This window comes from Mandrillus leucophaeus, unplaced genomic scaffold, assembly GCF_000951045.1.
Source record: "Mandrillus leucophaeus isolate KB7577 unplaced genomic scaffold, Mleu.le_1.0 Scaffold951, whole genome shotgun sequence".
Classification (NCBI taxonomy): domain Eukaryota; kingdom Metazoa; phylum Chordata; class Mammalia; order Primates; family Cercopithecidae; genus Mandrillus; species Mandrillus leucophaeus.
Genome location: NW_012110375.1, coordinates 164,364 through 185,003, shown reverse-complemented (window position 1 = coordinate 185,003; position 20,640 = coordinate 164,364). Strand labels below are relative to the sequence as shown.

General features: G+C 37.3%; 1 pseudogene; it reads right to left on the bottom strand.

Moving 5' to 3' along the window:
- Positions 1-1,185: 1,185 nt before the first annotated feature.
- LOC105532370 overlaps positions 1,186-20,640 on the bottom strand; it is a 42,502-nt pseudogene continuing 23,047 nt past the window's right edge.

Sequence of the window (20,640 nt, the reverse complement as noted above, 5' to 3'; positions counted from 1 at the left end):
AGCTCTCGCTGGTCGGGCTGCAGCGGCTGACCAGCACCAATAGTCCGGCACTCCCCAGTGAGATGAACCCAGTACCTCAGTTGAAAATGCAGAAATCACCGGTCTTCTGTGTCCCTCGCGCTGGGAGTTGGAGACTGGAGCTGTTCCTATTCGGCCATCTTGCTCCGCCGATGACTCTAATTTATTTAGATTAAAAACATACTTTGGAATCAAGACCTTTACATTCACTACTCAAACACAGTGTGGTCCTTGCAAACTACATTTTTTGCTATTTTCTATATGCAAATTTTATTTTCTGTCCTATGGATTCTTGTCCCAATTTCTATGACGCTTTTTACCTAGAAGTTTGTGTTGTAGATCTACAAGCTCCCAAGTCCTAACTCAGTGGTGTTTTCCCAACTCTATCCAGTTAGTAATGAGGTCCCTATGCCCTGAATCTTGAGTCTTAGCCTTTCTCACCAGACTTCACATCCAGCGTTCTATTGTGAGTTATGCAGATATGTAGCACCGTAAACTCCAGGACTGATCCATCAACCACCTGAAGACAGTAATTACATTCAATTTTGTCTAGAATAGAATCTTGTTGGTAGGTGCTTAAGGAATGTATGCTGAATAGAAATACTTCTGAAATGTCAAATAGTAAATGCTTGATTGAAAATAAACCCTTAGAAGTAGCTTTTCCTTTCTTTTTCCCTAAAAAGATGCAACTAATTTTTATTATAAATTGACAGTCTATAATTGTATAAATTTATGGGTTACAAGGTGATGCCATAATTGTGGATACAGTGTAGAATAATTTAATCAAGTTAATTAACATATATATCACTTCAAGTATTTAACATTTTTGTAGGGAGATCATTTGAAATTTAACCGTCTTAGCAATTTTGAAATATCTAATCATCTATTACTAACTATATTCACCAGCTGTACCACAGACCTCAAAAAAGGGGGTAAAACAGATCCTTCCTATCTGAGATTTTGTACTCCTTGATAATCATTTAAAATTTTTAAATGAGATAAAATATCAATTTCAAAACAGCGTCAAAAAGTGAGTGTATTTACCCATACACTCATAACAGAGAGCATGGGCAAATAGAATAATAATTCATGGTATTGCATGTTTAATGAACTGGTAGCAAGAAAAAGTTGGTGGAAGAAAGGCAGAGGAACTTTATCTTGTATGAATTAGAACTGAGGGGCTCCATAATCATCTGGCATCTGTTCAAAGTTGTAGCCATAATAAGAAGTGCACATGATTATGATCTCTAGGAATCTTATGCATTCATCTTTTAAGGTCCAGTCATGGCCACAATGTAGTCATGGCCACAATGTAACACTTGTACTGAATCAGTCATCTGCTAAGCAGTCATCTGCATAGGTTCCTTTGTGTGTGCATGGTCATTATTCAGATCTTGGATCCTTGGCAATCTGTAGATTATTTTCTCAATTTCAGCCATTACATGATCAGTTATACAAGGGATATACTTGGCGTAGAGACAGCCCATCATTGACTGTGTCTACTAAGTCTACTAAGTCCAGTTTGGCTTTAATGGAAAAGTTGATAAAGTTGGTATCAACAAAATTACCAATGGGAGTAAATGGGCCCAGCTGTGTAATTTATTGGAAAAATAAGCAGAATGGGTGTTGGGGAACTTCTCTTTCCTTTAGCCTGCTGAGATCTTTCTTTTCTTTATTTTTAGGTTTTAACCTATCCTTTTCTTCAAGCCTCTGATCTCTGACACTAAGTATTCACTTCACGGTCACACGCTTCCTTGTTTTCTTTTGCTTCTCTATGCTCACACCACTCTCTTGTTTCTTCCAGAATCCCACTGTAGCTTGTTAGTTTTGTAGGTAGCTAATTAAGATATAATTTTTCTTTGTCATATCTACTAGCACTCAAGATAATAACAAAGAAAATTTTATTATAATATACTTTGGTAGCATGTTTTCTTTTTTTTGTTCTTTTTTATTTTCACATTTGATCTTCGTAGGAGTCTCTCAAAAGATGTGGTATCACTATCTCCATTTTATAAATGAGGACAGCAACATGGACAAAAGGCTGACGGCACCTCACAAATGACCCAAGGCTCTTTTTTTTTTTTTTGCTATTCTCTAAACCATTTCCTACAACTGCTCAATTTTACACTTAATCTGAGCCCTCTCATTTTTCATAAAACTTCAGGTAAAAGTAACATGTAAAAGATCTCTCACATAAATTCTTCTTACATACACACACACACACCACTCACACACAGTCATCAATGCCCACTTTGGAACAATTCAAATGCTTTATTGATTCTTTCAAAAGGAAACGTATGGATTATAAGTGGGTCTTTGTTTATTTATTTATTTATTTATTTTTGTTATGTAGTCAGTTATCAGTTTAGGAATAAGGTCTCTGGTTTTGAACTCTGTAGAAAGAAAGGTCAACAATAACAGGACCTGAAAAATATCAAAACCAACCACAGAATCCAATGAACTACTCATTCATAAAGTTGGCAAAAGCATTCATGGCAAATGGTAAATCCTTCACCTTTTGATCCTTTTCCCAATCATCATCAGTGAGGCAGTTTATTCCATAGTAGAATCCAGTTGCTGCTCAGGAGTATTAAAATCACCCAGTGTCATACATGAACCCTGTATACGTGAGCCTAGTGGACTGTCAGAGCAGACCCAACACTGTCATGATCGTAGCCCATCAACCTGCAGCTCTCTTCAGGGCACTAACAATTTCCTGTAACAGCATACTTTCCCCTGGTCTGATGTGAGTTCTCCCTTCTCCCTTCTCCTTCTAGATGTATCGGCTTCACAAACCTAACATTTCGACCTCAGAAATGACTCTCTTTAGTTCTATAGCAGTGTTGTGGAGAGTGGTGGGGTAGAGTAGTTTTAGTAGGTGCTGGCAACACCCTGCCAAGATCCCATTTATTATTCGATCACCAGGACTAAGGCAGGGATTGCTTTATTCGTTTTTGTAACTTTGAGGAAGCTGAGGATTGGAGAGGTTAAATATTTTTCATTGATGTATTAATCATGTTTATTTTCTATATATTATGATGCTTTGATATTTTGGGACCTTGGGGACCTGGGAAGAGATTGCTCCTCCCAAGGTTAGTGAATTTCTAGAGTTACTAATCAGATTGCTGAGAGCATACATTTGTCATGTGAACCAGCCAATCTGGAGTCCATATACCCCCTTCCACCTGTCTTTTTTTTTAAAAAATCAGGTTCCAATTGTTAGGGACATTATCTTCCTTCCCTAACTCACCATAGTGCCAGTTACTAGAAAGCAAGGGACCACCCCACATATTCCAGGACAAATGAAAATTATTCAAATTATCTAATCCTAACTTATTTAGCTTGCCTGCTCTGTCTTGATTTTTTTTTCCTGGGAAAGCCACAATAAAGACTCTGACCCATGCTTTCTACTACACCCCTTTTGCCTCTTGACTGGCCCCAGTGCTTTGCTGTGTGGCTCTGCATGGTGTGACATACACCCTCCTCTTGGGAACCGTAAGCCATAAGCTCTTCTTTCAAGGTAGCTGTCTGTGTGCCTGTCATCTTACCACATCTGATTAAAACAAATCCTGGGTATATTTTAAAATACTGATGGAGTTCTAGAAAGTGACAAGGCTGAACCTAGAACCCGAGTTTTTATATTCCTAACAGAGTTCTTCATAACTCATTTGTAAAGAATATTATGTTCTTTATAAATGCCACTTAAAATTTAATTTAAGGTTATTGTATGATATTAAAATGAAGTTTAAAAAAGGTTAAACTCTTTTTAAAAAAGACAGCTGGTACTCTTGATCAAGCTCTGGTTACAAACATTTTATGTTGCTTACTAGAACTGTCTGTACTAAAATATCTAGGTCTTATGTAACTGAGCAACTTAGAAATTTGTCAGCATAGAAATGAATGAAAGAAAAAGACTGTCACAAAGTTTTCCACCCAGAATGATTTTCCTCAGTATGTTTAGATACAGTGAGGAGGAAGGAGACATGCAGATACATGATGAGGAATGTTATAGTATAGGAATAAGTTCCTTTAATGAAGCTGAGGATGTTTAGTATGAAATGAAATATCAGGGTCAATTATGCTTAGTCATTCTCAACACCAACCTAATTACTTCTGAAAAGGTTAATTTTTTTTTCTTTTGCTATGGAGTCTCACTCTGTCACCCAGGCTAGAGTGCAGTAGTGTGATCTTGGCTTACTGCAACCTCTGTCTTCTGAGTTCAAGTGATTCTTCTCCCTCAGCCTCCTGAGTAGCTGGAATTACAGGAGTGCACCACCATGCCTGGCTGATTTTTGTGTTTTTAATTTTTTATTTTTATTGTTATTTTTATTTATTATTATTATTTTTTTTTTTAGTAGAGATCAGGTTTCACCATGTTGGCCAGGCTGGTCTCGAACTCCTGACCTCAAGTGATCCTTGTGCCTCAGCCTCCCAAAGTGCTGGGATTACAGGCGTGAGCCACCACGCCCAGCCAAAAGGTTTAATTTTTAAACTGGGTTTTTATTCAAGTTGGAAAATTCAGACATTTAGGGTTTTTTTTGTTGTTTATTTGTTTTTTGACTCAGAGTCTCACTCTGTCACCCAAACTGTAGTGCAGTGGCACAATCTTGGTTCACTGCAACCTCCACCTCCTGGGTTCAAATGATTCTTTGCCTTGGCTTCCCAGTAGCTGGGATTACAGGCATGCACCACCATGTTTGGCTACTTTTTGTAACTTTAGTAGAAACGGGGTTTCAGCATGTTGGTCAGGCTGGTCTCGAACTCATGGTCTCAAACAATCTGCCCACCTCAGCCTACCAAAGTGCTGAGTTTACATGCGTGAACCACCCCGCCTGGCAGCTACAGTTTCTGAAAGAAGAAATTTTCACAGTAGAAGACTGGTCAATGGCAAAGTTTTCTCTAATATTTAATGACTATATACAAATTCAATTTTAATTACAATCAACTCATATAAATCTACACCAATGAATAAATGAAACAGCACTAAGATATTTCAAAATAGGAAAAAGAAAAAAAAATCCTCCAGTCATCTTTTGCAATATATGTGCTTTCCTCTTCATCTTTTGTCTAGACCAGTCAGCTACTGTTACCATTGTTGTTACTGCTACAATTAAACAACTTATTTTGTGTCTATTATGTGTCAGCTTGTTTGCCAAGTGCTTTATCTGCTGTCTTATTAATTTAGTGTTGCTATAAAGGAATATCTGAAGCCAGGTAATTTGTAAAGAAAAAGGTTCATTTGGCTCATGATTTTGATGGCTGGAAAGTTAAAGATGGGGCATCTGCTTCCAGTGAGAGTCTCAGGCTGCTTCCACTCATGGGAGAAGGTGAAAGGGAGCTGGTGTATACAGAGATCACATGGTGAGTGAGGAAGTTGAGAGAGAGAGAGAGAGAGAGGTGGGAGGTGCCAGTCTATAACAACCACTCTTGCAGGAACTAACAGAGTGAGAACTCACTCACCACTTAGGGAAGGCATTAGTCTATTCATAAAGGATCTTCTCCCATGACCAAAGCATCTCCCATTAGGCCCCATTTCCAACAATGGGAATCAAATTTCAACATGAGGTTTGGAGAGGAAAAATATCCAAACCATAGCACTTGCATTGTTTCATTTAGTTCTCACTTCATTATATAAGAAAGAAACTATTATGTACTCTGTTTTTCAGATGCTGGGCTGTGAATTAGAAAGTTTAAATAACCTGCTTAAGATCTCATGTCTATTAAGTAATATGACAGCAAAGCTCATATTTTTAAGCTCCATATCATAGTTCCCTCAAATTAATTTATCTTATCTGAGCATTCTAGCTGAAGTCAGGGAACAAGATAATCTCACCTGCGTTGTCCAGTAAGGTAGCCACTAGTCATACGTGGCTACTTAAGTTTAAATTAATTAAAATTAAATATAATTAAAAGGTCAGTTCTCCAGTCCTTCTAGCCACACTTTGAGTGTTCAATAGTCATATATGGTTAGTGGCCGCTTATCGGGCAACACAGCCATATGACATTTTTATCATTGCAAACTGTCTCTTGGATAGTTCTTGTCTGGAAGCATACTGGGTGTGGGTGTGAGGTGTGGTAAGAGAGGAATTTAAAGGTGTCATTTGGGGAAGAGAGATTCAAATACACCACATTAGAGTTGTCTGTTTTGTTCTTAAACAGCAAATCAGGGTAATTATTAAGAAGAGAATTGGGAGCCAATACAGTGAAAATTTCTTCTTGTCTTATCCTGTGGTGGAAAATACCCTAGAGACATATAATGGCTCTCCATGAATTATGGTATGTCTGGGTGCCAATGGGTACCCTAAAATGTGACTCTTCCGTATCTTATCAGTAATGTCAAACTATTAATGTATTTTTGCTCCTATAGGTTACAAATACTTTAGGGAGGGTAAAGATGTGCTTCTTTTCTATTTGTGACATGTTGTCTTCTATTTCTTCATAGAGGAATATTTTTCCTACTTTCCCTCCCCTCCATTTTTTGTCAAGGAGCATACAGGCTGTCTAGGTTTCTGGAACAGGCAAAAGAACAGTGAAAGACCCACCCGCTATAATGTCACCTTTCAGGGTTCTCTCATAGAAATTCAGCATTGTGTAAAAAAAAAGTTGTGAATTTGAGGGTGCTAATAATCATACGTACTCTATAGTTCAAATGGCATGATTCCAAAGCTGTGACTTAATTTCAGAAATAGACTGATTAGCCTCTCAATAGACCCAAAGCATACTTCTGATTAACAATCATAAAACATATTCAGAGTGATTATATGGGAGAAATAATTTAGAATACAACAGTATGTGGTACACTTGCTATGAAATCTTGGGCAAGCTCCTTTATATTTAAGTTTTTCACTCTTTAAAATGAGAATAGAGGAAAATGGCAGCTAGGAGACAGGACTACATTGCAGCTTTCACTCGGACAGACAGAGCAGTGGGCGAAGGCTTGCACTGTGAACTCTTGCTCCAGAACTACCTCAGGAATAAACCAGGAAAGACAACAGAATCCACAGGTCCTCTGGAGAAGGCAGATTGCTCCTGCAGGAACTGGGAGACAGCCCAAATACTGTGAGTGCCCAAACTGTGAAAGTGGGAAAAGGGCATCGTCCTTCCCCGAACACGCACCCTTACTGGGGAACCTGAAGGTCTAGATCACAGGAGAAGGATTTGACCTTATCTGGAGCTGAGTCAATTTAGAGAGCCAGGCAAAATACAGGGGAAGAGGAAGCAGCAGGAAAAGCCCTGTGGGCTCTCTGGGTCCCCAGGGAACCATTTCTGACTTGTCTCACAGGGGTCCTTGGGGAGGGCTGCCAGAGGCACTGGGAAAAGACCACAGAGAGAAGGAAACTTCCAGCTGAATTTTGTAACCATTCCAACCGAACACGAAGTCTCCTGGTCAGAACTCAGGGGAGGGCATGAATCCAGTGTGCAGACTCCACAGGCACGGAGGTAAGAAAGTCCTGCTTGCTTTCATAGCTGGGAGGCTGGTAGCCCAGAGCAAGTTCTCAGCCCTGTTCACCCACTGCCTGGAAACAAACTTGGTGCTGTTGTGGGGGACATGGTGGGAGTCAGACTGGTCTTTTGGGTGGCATGGGAACTGGTGAGGCCTGTAACTGCCAGCTTTCCCCAACTTCCCTGACAACTTGCATGACACAGCAGACGCACCTATAATCCTCTTGGGAATATAATTCTATTGACCTGGGAACCACACCCCCATCTGCTACAGCAGCTGCAGTAAGCCCCGCCCAAGGAGAGTCTGAGCTCGGACACCCCTAGACCTTCCCCAACCTGATGGTCCTTCCCTACCCATTCTGGTAACTGAAGACAAAGGGCATATTCTCTTTGCAGTTCTAGGGCCCTGCCCATCACCTGATCCTTCCTTTACTACATAGCTGATGCTCTCTGGAAAGTGTCACCTCCTGCGGGAGGTCAACCAGCACAAAAATAGTGCATTAAGGAACCAAAACTGAGGACCTTCACAGAGTCCATTTCACTCCCCTGCCACCTGCACTGGAGCAGGTGTTGGTATCCATGGCTGAGAGACCTGCAGACAGTTCATATGACAGGACTCTGTGCAGACAACCCCTAGTACCAGCCTGGAGTCTGCTAGCCCTGCTGGGTGGCTAGATCCAGAAGAGAGATAACAATCATTACAGCTCAGCTATCAGAAAGCCACATCCCTAGGAAAACGGGGAGAGTACTACATCAAGGGAACACCCCGTGGGACAAAAGTATCTGAACAGCAACCTTGAGTCCCAGATACTCCCTCTGACATAGCCTACCCAAAAGAGAAGTAACCAGAAAAACAATTTTGACAATATGACAAAACAAGGTTCTTTAACACCTCCCAAAAAATTATACTAGCTCACCAGCAATGGCTCCAAACCAAGAAGAAATACCTGATTTACCTGAAAAATAATTCAGAAGATTGATTATTAAGCTAACCAAGGAGGCACCAGAGAAAGGTGAGGTCCGATTTAAGGAAATTTAAAAAATGATACAAGAAATGAGTGGAGAAATCTTCAGTGAAATAGATAGCATATATAAAAAACAATCACAACTTCAGGAAATAAAGGACATACTTAGAGAAATGCAAAATGTTCTGGAAACAGAATCTAACAAGCAGAAGAAAAAACTTCAGAGCTTGGAGACAAGGTATTTGAATTGGCCCAAACCAACAAAGACAAAGAAAAAAAGAATTTAAAAAAAGGGACAAAGTCTCCAAGAAGTCTGGGATTATGTTAAATGACCAAACTTAAGAATAATTGGTGTTCCCAAGGAAGAATAGAAATCTAAAAATCTGGAAAACATATTTGGGGTAATAATTAAGGAAAACTTCCCTGGCCTTGCTAGAGACCTAGACGTCCAAATACAAGAGGCTCAAACAACACCTGGGAAATTCATCACTAAAAAGTCATTGTATAGGCACATTGTCATCAGGTTATTTAAAGTCAAAATGAAGGAAAGAATCTTAAGAGCTGTGAGACAAAAGCACCAGGAAACCTATAAAGAAAAACCTATCAGATTAACAGCAGATTTCTCAGCAGAAACCCTACAAGCTAGAAGGGATTAGGACCCTATCGTCAGTCTCCTTAAACAAAACAATTATCAGCGAAGAATTTTGTATCCAGCAAAACTAAGTTTCATAAATGAAGGAAAGATACAGACTTTTTCAGACAAACAAATGCTGAGAGAATTTGCCACTACCAAGCTGGCACTACAAGAACTACTAAAAGGAGCTCTAAAATCTTGAAACAAATCCTGGAAACACATTAAAACAGAACCCCTTTGAAGCATAAATCTCACAGGACCTATAAAATAAAAATACCATTAAAAAAACCAAGGTATACGGGCAACAAATAACACAACGAATGAAATAGTGCCTCACATCTCAATACTAATGGTGAATGTAAACGGCCTAAATGCTCCACTTAAAAGATTCAGAATTGCAGAATGGATAAGAATTCATCAACCAACCATCTGCTGCCTTTAAGAGACTCATATAACACATTAGAACTCATATAAATTTAAGGTAAAGGGGTAGAAAAAGACATTCCATGCAAATGGACACCAAAAGTGAACAGGAGTAGCTCTTCTTGTATCAGACAAAACAAACTTTAAAGCACCAGCAGTTTAAAAAAGACAAAGATGTAAATTATATAATGATAAAAGGCCTTGTCCAACAGGAAAATATCACAATCCTAATTATATATGCACCTAACACTGGAGCTCCCAAATTTATAAAACAATTACTACTAGACCTAAGAAATGAGATATACAGCAACACAATAACAGCAGGGGACTTCAATACTCCACTGACAGCACTAGACAGGTCATCAAGACAGAAAGTCAACAAATAAACAGTGGATTTAAACTATACCTGGAACAAATGGACTTAACAGATATTTATAGAACATTCTACCCAACAACCACAGAATATACATTCTATTCATCAGTGCATGGGACTTTTTCCAAGATAGACCATATGGTAGGCCACATAACGACTCTCAATACATTTAAGAAAACTTAAATTATATCAAGTACTGTCTCAGACAACAGTGAAATAAAACTGGAAATCAACTCCAAAAGGAACCTTCAAAACCAAATACATGGAAATTATATAACCTGCTTCTGAATGATCGTTGGGTCAACAAATAAATCAATATAGAAATTAAACATTCTTTGAACTGAATAATAACAGTGATGCAACCTATCAAAACTTCTGGGATACAGCAAAGGCAGTGCTGAGAGGAAAGTTCATAGCCTTAAATACCTACATCAAAAAGTCTGAAAGAACAGAAATAGACGATGTAAGGTCCCACCTCAAGGAACTAGAGAAAAAAGAGCAAACTAAACCCAAACCCAGGAGAAGAAAGGAAATAACCAAGATCAGAGCAGAACTAAATGAAATGGAAACAAATGAACAAAAAATAATACAAAAGATAAACGAAACAAAAAGCTGGTTCTTTGAAAAGATAAATAAAATTGATATGCCATTAGCAAGATTAACCAAGAAAAGAAGAGAGAAGATCCAAATGAGCTCAATTAGAAATGAAAGGGGAAATATTACAACTGACACCACAGAAATACAAAAAATCATTCAGGTCTACTATGAATACCTTTGTATGCATAAACTAGAAAACCTAGAAGAGCTGGATAAATTCCTGGAAAGATATAACCATCTTATCTTTAATCAAGAAGAATTAGAAATCCTGACTGAGCACACCAATAACAAGCAATGAGATTGAAATGGTAATGAAAAAATTACCGACAAAAAAAGTCCACAACCAGGTGGATTCATAGCCGAATTCTATCAGACATTCAAAGAAGAATTAGTACGAATCCTATTGACACTATTCCACAAGATAAAGAAAGAGGAAGTTCTCCCTAAATTATTCTATGAAGCCAGTATCATCCTAATACCAAAACCCAGAGAGGACATAATTGAAAAAGAAAACTACAGACCAACATCTCTGATTAAAATAGATGCAAAAATCCTTAACAAAATATTAGCTAACTGAATCCAACAGCATATCAAAAAGATAATCCACCATGAGCAAGTGGGTTTCATACCAGGGATGCAAGAATGGTTTAACATACACGAGTCAATAAATGTAATATACCACATAAACATAATTTTTAAAAGTCATGTGATCATCTCAATAGTTGCATAAAAAGCATTTGACAAAATCCAGCACCCCTTTATCACTAAAACTCTCAGCAAAATTGGCATACAAGGTATATACCTCAATATAATAAAAGCCATGTATGACAAACCCACATCCAACATAATACTGAATGGGGAAAAGTTGAAAGCATTTCCTCTGAGAACTGGAACAAAACAAGGATGCCTTGTCTTTTACTACTTCTATTCAACATAGTGCTGGAAGTCCTAGCCAGAGCAGTTGGACAAGAGAAAGAAATAAAGGGAATCCAAATTGGTAGAAAGGAAGTCAAACTGTTGCTGTTTGCTGATGACATGATCATATACCTTGAAAACCTAAAGACTCATCCAAAAAGCTCCTACAACTTATAAAATGAGTTCAGCAAGGTTTCAGGATAGAAAATTAACAGACACAAATCAGTAGCTCTGCTGTATGCTAACAGCGACCAAGCTGAGAATCAAATCAAGAACTCAACCACTTTACAATAGCTGCAGAAAACAAAACAAGACAAACAAACAAACAAACAAAAACAAACAAACAAACAAAAAGCTTAGGAATATACCTAACCAGGGGGGTGAAAGACTTCTACGAGGAAAACTACAAAACACTGCTGAAAGAAATCATAGACAACACAAACAAATGGAAACACATCCCGTGGTCATAGATGGGTAGAATCAATATTGTGTAAATGACCACACTGCCAAAAGCAATCTACAAATTCAATGTAATTGCCATCAAAATACAACCATCATTCTTCACAGACTTAGAGAAAACAATTCTAAAATTCATATGGAACAGAAAAAAGAGCCTGAATAGCCAAAGCAATCATAAGGAAAAAGAACAAATCTGGAGGCATCACATTACCTGATTTCAAACTATACTGTAAGGCCATATTTACCAAAATAGCCTGGTACTGGTATAAAAATAGGCACATAGACCAATGGAACAGAATAGTGAACCCAGAAATAAGCCCAAATACTTACAGTCAACTAATCTTCAACAAAGCACACAAAAACATAAAGTAGAGAAAGGATTACCTATTCAACAAATGGTGCTGGGGTAATTGGCAAGCCATGTACACCATAGAATACTATGCAGCCATAAAAAAGGATGAGTTCATGTCCTTTGTAGGGACATGGATGAAGATGCAAACCATCATTTTCAGCAAACTATCACAAGGGTGAAGAACCAAACACCGCATGTTCTCACTCATAGGTGGGAATTGAGCAATGAGAACACTTGGACATAGGAAGGTGAACATCACACACCGGGGCCTGTCGCGGGGTGGGAGGAGTGAGGAGAGATAGCATTAGGAGATATACCTAATGTAAATGACAAGTTAATGGGTGCAGCACACCAACATGGCACATATATACGTATGTAACAAATCTGCACGTTGTGTACAAGTACCCTAGAACTTAGAGTATAATAAAAAAAAATTAGCCAGGTGTGGTGGTGCGTGCCTGTAATCCCAGCTACTTGGGAGGCTGAAGTAGGAGAATGGCTTGAACCCAGGAGGCAGAGGTTGCAGTGAGCTGAGATCGGGACACTGCATTCCAGCCTGGGCGACAGAGAAGACTTTGTCTTGGGGGGGAAAAAAAAATAATTCAGTGACTCCTAATGCTCTTGCCTGGGGAAACGTCTCATTGATGTCAACCCTGATGAGCCTAGAACTAGAGACTTTGTAGCCCAAGAAAACGGCTGAGCCAATTCCTTAAAATCCAAGGCCATACAGATGGAACTGGCAGTGACCTATGAATTCAGAGGATAAACTTCAATTAGGTATCCAAAACTGATGCACCTGTGTTGATAGGAAGAAGAAAAAAAAAGTCCGCTTGGTTTTATCTGTGATGGAAGGACCTCTTTGTCTGCATGGCTCCCCATGTGACATTGTATAGAGTCACTGAAAACAATGCAATAGACAGAGTCACTGAAAACAATACAAAAGTACATTCTTCCTCTTGCGGTGTTTAACACAGCTCCAAAGCTTGTAGGCACCTCGTGGCTTATGATACAGGCCTTATCCATAGGAGCAGAGCATTGATTTTCTCCACTGTGATTTCATGCACAACAGTATATTCAGTGACTGTGCTTATACCATAAAGGTAGTAAGTCTTACTTCCTCTGCAGGCAAGTCTGCTAGTTCTGTTTAATGTTAATGTAGTTGGAGAGAGAACAGTGTTCCACAGGGACATAGAGTGACAAGAAAAGAAATAAAGGATTTTAGCTCTGAATCAATAACTGTACCAATGAAAGCAAATCGGATGAAAGGAAGTCAAAGAAACTGGAACTAACTTTTCCTTCAAGCGCAAGTTGCCCTTGGGATACAAGAAAGAGCTGCATTCTCTGCTCTCCGCAAGAGGGAGCATTAAGACTTTATTTCCAAGCTCCAAATTACCAGCTTGAATGGAGACAATAGAATGCGATTAACACCAAGTTTATTGATCGGAAATGGTTTATGGTATCAATTTGTTGTAATGAAAGTTGCCGTTATTTTTGAAGTCAGTTATCATTTCACTTTGGAATGAAAAAAAAAAACAATTTTGATGCAAGCAAACCTTCAAAGTTCACAAAAAGAATTTGAGATTTATGTCTGTAATAATGTTCAGGTTCAAAGGTAATATAAAGCTAAATGTGAGTGACATCAATATTAGTGGCATAAGGCTTGTCTATTTTGCTCAGTGTTTTATCCTAGGAGCCTAGCAGAGTGTGTACTTGGTATATGCTTAATATTTCTTGAAAAAATAAATTAATACTCTTATGTTAACATTAGAATTAATACTCATTAGGAGACATTATATTATCACGAGTCCAGAATCTGGGATAAGACACTTATGTTTTAATCCTAACCCCACCATTAAGTACCTAAATCAATGGAATATGATCATTAATTTAAGAAAGGTTATATTTCTACATACGTAAAAGGGCATAAAATATCTATGATGTATGTTTGTTGCTAGAATAATAGGTAATATCATAAAATGTTTGAAACATTGATGTATCCAATGTGGAATAACAAAATACAAATTATGGAGGAAATTTTGTCATAGGTGATGGCTACGTCAAACAATTTAAAGGATTATCACCTGTGTGTATATGTGTATAGAAAAAAAAGCTCTTAATCATATATATTTTAAATCTGAGGATATTTCTATATACTGTGTATATTTGCCATTCTTAATTTAACTTTGATTAGGTAGACTTGAGGTAATTTCTTTAGAAGTGGAGAACTATTCTTTTGCTTTGAGTCCTTTTAGTCAAACACAAAATTGGAAGATTCTGAATCTTAGGCTGCCTATTTCTCGTATCTGGTGTGTAAATGCATTTTAATGTTTCTGTCAACATAGGACAAGTTCTGCCATCTTTATGGTGCCTTTGGGGAGAAATCATGGAATGAGCTAGGAAAGGAGCTGGCACCATATATTACCTGGTTACCTCCCTGATTTCACACTGATTTCATCTTATCTGAAGCTCTCTACAACTCCAAATTCCTCATGGCCTCGAACTGTAGGAAGTGGTACTTCGTTTTCCCTTCCAGACTGTGCTTATCCTTACCACAGAGCCCAGAGGATGTAATCTGAAAGGTGATTAAGTGATTGGAGAGAAAATGCACCATAAAATAAAATCTTTTCCCAAAATGTAGTATTTCCAAGCCTGGAGGCAGAATATATTCCTTAAAGGCTGAACTACACATTTGATGTATTATTGATTGTGCCTGTCTAGTACAGCTCTTTCAGAAAAAGGACAAATGTAGTTAGTTTGTCTCTATCATTAGAGTTTTCCCCTAGGTCTCTTTTGAATTATTTTGAGCTGCGTGTTCTATGGGATATGACAAAGCAGACAACTCAAACTTTAGGGTCTATGTTGATGTCTCAAATAGAAGGAACTTGTGGGTGATAACATAAGAATCCTTCTCTGCCTGTTTTGCCCTCAACCAGCCATTGGAAGAAGCTAAAACAGAAGGCTTTTGTTCTGTCAAGTTTCCTGTCCTGATCCTGGTGTGCTAGTTCATGGCTTGTAGCTAATATCCAAAAGGAAAAGTGAGAAGGCCTTTTCACTGAAGATTGTGCCTTGTTTCATAATGATTTTTCCTCCTTGTAATTTGTTTCTTTTTTTCAGCTATCCCAGTACAAAATGTCAACTGTCATTCCTCCAGGCTAAAAAGGTTCCACAGCTGAATGGAGGTGGTGGCAAATCACAAGTTCAACCTCTTTTTACACATTTCACTTGGTGCATGTTTAAAGTATTAGCACGTTATATCTAGAAATTCTCTTTACTGTATTTTCTTTTTTCTGGTCAGCAGACATTGGTCCTTGGAGCTCTGATACCTTTTTCCTTTATTTCTTTCTGATTTTTGGAGTGGAAGACATTTATGTCTACGTCTTCTTGGTCTATTTGCTCAGGCTTTTGATCAAAATAGCTGTCCTGGCAAGCTCATGTCTTTCTACCTTGAATTTAGACTGCAGGAAATCACTGACTAATCATGTGTCCTGGTTGTTGGTACTCTGAGCAAAATAACTTTCTAGCTTTACTTCCCATAACTAAAATAATTTTCTCTTCACCCCTTTTTGTTTTCCAAATTAGTTTATGCTTTCCCCCATCTTTTGTACTCTGAATAAACTGTGTGTTCTATTTTTTTTCCTATTTTGATGAACATTTTGACGAGCTGGTTCAAGGCTATACTTTACCTGTTAAAACAAGTTTTGAATTTTATTACTAACTGTTTAGTTAATGTAGGAAAAGATATTGATTCTATATATCTAATGTGAATAAAGTGAAAAGGCAATAAAATTCCATAAATGCTGCTACTGAGAACTTTTAATGACATTACATGGAAAATGTTCTGACTAAGATCAATGGAAAAAATCTACTTTCAGATCTGACTATTTCAGGAAGTATTATTTTCCACTAAAGAGTGTTTAATAGGGTTTATCTATTGCCAATGACCATGAAAAAGAAAAAAGATGCCAGAGAGAGAGGAAAACAGAGTGTTCAGAGGAGAGAAAGTAAGAAATTATTTTACCCTGGTTAACAGGTAAAGCAGGCAGACAAATTTTCATAGTATTTATTGAATACATGTACATTTTTCTGCAGATAACAATTGAAAATTAATTGGTCCTTAAAATGCTCTACTTTGAGCAGTGCAGATTGAAAGCCTGAAAATTTACTATGATTAATGATAAAGGTTTGGAAGCAAGATGTGACATTCAGTGTAGATTGTACTTCTCATGATAGGAAAAGATGTAGTGCAGTTCTCTGAAACCTGGAAGAAGAATCCTGGCAGTGAACTAGAGCCTATGAATAGAATCTTATACCTCATAGGTTTTTAGTAAACCACATATATGCATTTAACAAATTTCAAAATGTGGGTTCTGTTATTAGCAACAGAAACCTAGTATATTTGACATCTGAAGTAGATAGGTATATTTTCAACACTCCCTCATCTTCCTGAAAGTTTAAACTTTCATCCTTTTCTTACATTCCAATATAATAACATTTAATGTAAATTATTTTTCAGCAACTGAAATATGAATTTAATAAAAGTGAAACATCTATAAAAGGTTTAATGTAGACAATTATGAAATTGTCCCACTGATGTTTTATTTTCTTGAATTGTGCTTTAGTTTTAAAACAAAATACTATTTAAAAAGAATAAATATCAATTTTGAAGACATAATTTTGAAGACATCTGTAACTTAAATTCAGTAAAATATTTTATGTATGGAGTAAAATTTGCACTTAACAAGAAAGAGCATTGTGTTTTGTAATCCAGCCTGAAGAATTTCCTTGAGGATCCTTCTAAGTCAGGTTCATTGGCAACAAATTATATCAACCTTTTAAAAAATATGTAAATACTCTTATCTCACCTTCACTTTTGAAAGACAGTTTTGCAGGATTCTTGATTGACAATTTTTTTTTTCTTTAAGCACTTTGAATATGTCATCTCATTGCCCTCTGTACTTTGTTGTTTCTGGTGTTAAGTCAATTATTAGTCTTATTGAGGTCCCCTTGCACATGTTATTTTTCTCCAGCTCCTTTCAAGATTTTCTCTTTACCTTTGTCTTTTATTTTATTTTAATTTATTGTGGTAAGAACATGTAATGTTAGTTCTACACTCTTAATACATTTTTTTTTTGAGTACAATACATTATTGTTGACTACAGGAAGAATGTTGTAAAGCAGATCTGTAGAGTTTATTTGGCTTTATTAACTGAAAATTTATGGCTGTTGATTAATAATTTCCCATTTCCCTCTTCCCTCCACCCTGGAAAATACCATTTCACTCTTGGATTCTATGAATTTGACTATTTTAGATAACTTATAGAAGTGGATCATGCAGTATTTGTCTTTCTGTGACTGACTTATTTCATTTAGCATAATGTCCTCAAAGTTCATCTATGTTATCCCTTATTGCAGAATTTCCTTCTTTCTTTTTTCTTTTTTGAGATGGAGTCTCGCTCTGTCACTCAGGCTGGAGTGCAGTGGCACAATCTCGACTCACTGCAACCTCCGCCTCCTGGGTTCAAACGATTCTCCTGCCTCAGCCTCCTGAGTAGCTGGGATTACAGGCTCCTGCCACCATACCCGGCTAAGTTTTGTACTTTTAGTAGAGATGGGGTTTCACTATGTTTGTCAGGCTGGTCTCGAACTCCTGACCTCGTAATCCCCCCGCCTTGGCCTCCCAAAGTGCTGGGATTACAGGCATGAGTCACTGTGTCTGGCCTCCTTTATTTCTGAAAGAGAAATAGCATTCCATTGTATGTGCATTTTCTTTATTCATTCAACAACATTCTTTAGCCAAACAACATTTAGATTATTTCTACATTAAAATTGTGAATAGTTCTTCAATGAACATTCAAGTGCAGATATCTCTTCAACATACTGATTTCAATTCTTTTGGATAAATACCAAGAAGCGGGATTGCTGAATCCTATGGTAGTTCTGGTTTTAATTTTTTGAGGGCTTTCTATACTATTTCTATATGGCTGCATAATTTAAAATTACTACCAACAGTGTGCAAGGATTCCAGTTTCTTTATATCCTCACTAACACTTGTTGTCTTTGGTTTTTGATAATAGTGACATAACAGGTGTGAGTGATAGCTCATTGAGGTTTTGATTTGCATTTCCTTGATGATTAGTGATATTGAGAATTTTTTTCATATACCTGTTGGCCATTTGTATGTCTTCTTTGAAGGAATGTCTATTCAGGTTATTTGCCCATTTTTAAGTTGGGTTATTTGTTTTCTTGCTATTGAGCTGTTTGAGTTCCTTATACATTTTGGAGGTTAACCCTGTAGGTGTATGGTTTGCAAATGTTTTCTCCCATCCCATAGATTGTCTCTTCAGTCTGTCAATTGTTTTCTTTTCTGGGCAGGAACTTTTTAGTTTGATACAATCCCATTTGTCCATTTTGCTTTTGTTGCCTGTATTTTGGGGTCATATCCAGGAAATCATTTCCTAGACAAAAATTGTGGCGCTTCCCCTCGATGCATTTTTCTAGTAGTTTTAGTAGTTTTACAAGTTTCAAGTCTTATGTTTATGTTTTTAATCCATTTTGAGTAGAGTTTCGTGTGTGGTGTGAGATGAGTCCAATTTTATTCTAAGTGTGGATGTTCAATTTTCCCCACACTATTTATTAAAGAGATTATCTTTTCTGCATTGTATATTCTTGACACCCTTGTCAAAGTTCAGTTGATGATATATACAGAGTTTTATTTCTGGACTGTTTATTCTGTTCCATTGGTTTATATGTCTGTTTTTAAGCTAGTAACATTCTGTTGTGATTTCTGTAGCTTTGTAATATGTTTCAAAGTTAGGAAGCGTGATACCTCCAGTTTTGTCCTTTTTCAGTATTGCTTTACTATTTGTACTCTTTTGTGCTTCTATATGAAATTTAGAATATTTTTCTGTTTAAAAAATCAAATTGGAATTTTGATAGAGATTCTGTTGGATCTCTAGATCTCTTAGGGTAGTATGGAGACCTTACCAATATTAATTCATCCAATTTATGAACATGGGGTATCTTTCCATTTGTTTCCGTCTTGTTTGTTGTTCTTCCGTGTTTTGTAGTGAACAGTGTTCAAATCTTTCACCTCCTTAGTTAAGTTTATTTCTAGGTATTTGATTCTTTTTGGTGTCATAAATGGGATTATTTTCTAATTTCCTTTTTAGATAGTTCATTGTTAGTGTATATAAATGCTACTGACTTATTAAAAAAATTATACTTTAAGTTCTGGGATACATGTGCAGAACGTGCAGGTTTGTTTCATAGGTATACACATGTCATGGTGGTTTGCTGCACCCATCAACCCATCATCTATATTAGGTATTTCTCCTAATACTATCCCTCCCCAGGCCTCGCACCACCCAACGGGCCTCAGTGTGTGATGTTCCCCTCCCTGTGTCCATGTAGTTCTTATTGTTCAACTCCCACTTATGAGTGAGAACATGCGGTGTTTGTTTTTCTGTTCTTGTGTTAGTTTGCTGAGAATGATGGTTTCCAGCATCATCCATGCCCCTGCAAAGGACATGAACTCATCCTTTTTTATGGCTGCATAATATTCCATGGTGATATGTGCCACATTTTCTGTATCCAGTCTATCATTGATGGGCATTTGGGTTGGTTCCAAGTCTTTGCTATTGTGAATAGAGTCACAATAAACATGTGTGTGCATGTGTCTTTATAGTACAATGACTTACAATCCTTTGGGTAGATACCTAGTAATGGGATTGCTGGGTCAGATGGTATTTCTAGTTCTAGATCCTTGAGGAATTGCCACACTGACTTCCACAATGGTTGAACTAATTTACACTCCCACCAGCAGTGTAAAAGCATTCCTATTTCTCCACATCCTCTCCAGCATCTGTTGTTTCCTGACTTTTTGATGATTGCCATTCTAACTGGCATGAGATGGTATCTCACTGTGGTTTTGATTTGCATTTCTCTAATGACCAGAGATGATGAGCTTTTTTCATGTCTGTGGGCTGCATAAATGTCTTCTTTTGAGAAGTGTCTGTTCATATCCTTTGCACACTTTTTAATTTTTTTTCTTGTAAATTTAAATTTGTTTAAGTGCCTTGTAGATTCTGGATTTTAGCCCTTTGTCAGATGGATAGATTGCAAAAATTTTCTCCCATTCTGTAGGTTGCCTGTTCACTCTTAAGATAGTTTCTTTTGCTGTGCAGAAGCCCTTCAGTTTAATCAGATCCCATTTGTCAATTTTGGCTTTTGTTGCCCTTGCTTTTGGCATTTTAATTGTGAAGTCTTTGTCCATGCCTATGTCCTGAATGGTATTGCCTAGGTTTTCTTCTAGGGTTTTTATGGTTTTAGGTCTTACATTTAAGTCTTTAATCCATCTTGAGTTAACTTTTGTATAAGGTGTAAGTAAGGGATTCAGTTTCAGCTTTATGCATATGGCTAGCCAGTTTTTTCAGCAGCATTTATTAAATAGGGAATACTTTCC